Here is a 2,933-nt window from a genome sequence, read left to right as displayed (position 1 = left end):
ATCATCAAAGTTATTTTGGCATTTAAATTTATTAATAATCCACGTAACAAAGATAAAAATGGATAAATAGGGAAACATATTATATAATTTAATTTTTCCATTATTTTAAAATACAAGTTCTGATCTGTAAGGTTTCAATTTTCAATAAACTGAATTTTTTGCATATTTTGCAAATTATTCTGCAAAACTCAGAACCACGACTCATCATGATTTAGTGAGGCGGGTCCAGATGAAAAACAAAAATAAATGGTAAAATGGGTAATAAATGAGTCAAATTTGATTTTACAAGGATAATAAATTTTTCTAGTCAAATTTGACTAATTAGTAGAGACATGTTCACACTTATTTTCAGTATGTTTTTTTTTTCATTAGAGACTTTTTGAGCCGAAATTTGCTTTTTAGCGATAATTTTGTGCGCACAAAAAAATCAGCTTCTTGAAGACCGTAGAATCAGTAATAAATATTTCAGCCACTCATTCTTGATTTATTCTTTTAAGAATAAGTCTTAGTCGTTCATTATTTTACTACACGATAAAATTTAATTCGAGATGAACCTCAACAGAGTATTCCACAAATACCTCCTAGAGACTCGAAATTCTCTTTCTTTTCTCCCAAGCAACACGGTCCACTCTCCTTCTAGAGTGATTGAGTTTTCTCTCTCTTTTTATCCTACCCATTGTATTTTTAACTCCGAATAATTAAATGTGGTTAATTGCAAAAAAAATATCACATAATGAGTCATGACTTGGCTCTTTGATTTCACGTCATTCCACCCTTGATTCTTTAACCTTGACAACGAAATTTTCAGCATCTTTTATCACCATAATTGCATGTTTATTTTAGCCTTTTATTTAAGTAAGCTTACAGTAAAAAATTTGACAAGTTGAGCGAGAATTGAGAGAAAAAGAGTCGAGTTTTAGAGAGAGAAAAAGAGAGCCTTTTAGTCATATTCATATATTTTTCAATAATTATTCATTGTTCTTCCATAGTTTTTGGTGGGTTCTTCAAGGATTCAAGTCTTTCAAGTCCATTTTCTTATTCTTTTTTTATTCTCTTGTTTTTCTATACAAAGTCCAGCAAAGGTAACCATCATTCTTCACCCTTTCTTTTTCAATTTTGAATCTGAAACTAAGAAGGTATGTAAGTATGTTGCTCTCTTCCATGTTTAAAAATCACTCTTGAAAGTGTTAAGGAGACATGTCTAAAGCACTCAAAATTTAAGCTCAAAGTGGATGAAAATTTATCATTTTTCTGACACCCAATTTGGCCAAGAAGACTTAAAATCCAATATTAATTGTCCTCTTACTTTTGTTTAGGTGATTCTTGGTGTTTAAAGACTGATTTGCACAAGAGATAAGGGTTATGTTAGTTAGAATATCTTCATGCTTGATTTGGTGTTCATATGAGTCATTTTATGATGATTTTGTGCATAAAAAATTATTCTAAAAATTGTATGATGCGCAGCTATTTTTGGCTTGATATATGTGAAATATGAATCTTTGATGCCTATGTTTTTGTATTAAAGGGCCAAAAAGTTACAACACTTGGAGTTTAAATTTCAAGCATTAAAAGTCACTAAAAAATAGAGAAAAACATGAAAATATATGTCCCTGAAAATTCATCCATGAATTTGTCTAAAAAGCGTCGAATAAAAACGTTGACTAGAAATTAAGTTTTAGTCTTACGAAATTAATTAGTATGATACAACACAAGTGATAATTTGACCATTAAAGAGTAGTAGAGGGCTAAAAATATAATTAAAATAATTTAGACGTAAAATTTTTATCTTAGTAGTCTTATGGGTAAAATTATAATTATATAAAAGAGTTGGATCAAAATTATAATTAAAATAAAAATTACGGGCCTAAATAAAAGTTTAACAAGAGTTAGCGTTAAAAGTGGAAGTGTGGTAATTAAATAAGTAAGAAAAGTAATCTAAAGGCGAAGTAGACCTTTTGTGTTGTTAAGAGTAAAATTGATATTAATTAAAAATGTTAGGGATAAATTAGTAAAAGTAGAATCATAAGGTCAACTGGGTAATTTTAGCACTAAATAAGACTAATAAGTATTTACTTAAAACACTTAGGAGCATAATAGTAATTATGGGATAAAGTAAGACATAAAAATGGGGGCAAATGACCAAAATAAATCAATTGGGATTCATTTTTACCGAATTACAACTTTTGGAGATTGCATACGCAAATGCATCTTTTATATTACTATAGAAATCGCGACAGAGGTCCCACAGATTAGGCATGCACCGCTACAAATATGTTAATGAAGAAACCGCTACATCTTTCCAGCGATTTCTTCAATGTTAGGCAATTACAACGCGACAACGGTGTAGCGGTTTATGCTTGAGTATAAATACGCTGCACCCAAATTCTTAGGGTGTATTTGGCAAACACGTTGGAGATGATAAAAATGTGTTTATGTTCTTTGAACGATGATTTTTAATGTTTGGTAATTTTTTTCCTCTAAACGCAGATGTGATTTTGCTCCTAAAAGCACATTCACTTGAACCAAGAAATTGTAGCTTCTGCATTCACTTAACGTGATTTACATTTGTTGTTGTTGGTCATTATTGGTTTTAGTAGTTTTTTCCATAAGAATTTCAGATCTGTTTCAAGTCTCTTTAAATATTTTAAGTTTTTATTAGTTTTAGTATTTTCTTTCGTATTTTGATTTTTTATTTTTTATTAAATTTTTATTATAATTTTGTTATAATATGAATTATTAATCTTGTTTAAAAGGACAAAGTTAATAAAAAACTGATCATACATAACAATAAAGTCATAAGTAATAAAATTTTACCGTCTAAAATAATACTAAATAAAAGAATACTTAGAGTACTAAAACAATTATAAAATGTTTTTTGCTTGACATTGGAAAAAATTAGAACCTAAAACAATAATAAAAATAACATTATTGAA

The sequence above is a fragment of the Arachis ipaensis genome, chromosome B10, assembly GCF_000816755.2.
Source record: "Arachis ipaensis cultivar K30076 chromosome B10, Araip1.1, whole genome shotgun sequence".
NCBI classification, from domain to species: Eukaryota; Viridiplantae; Streptophyta; class Magnoliopsida; order Fabales; family Fabaceae; genus Arachis; species Arachis ipaensis.
Note: the sequence above shows the minus strand (reverse complement) of the source record.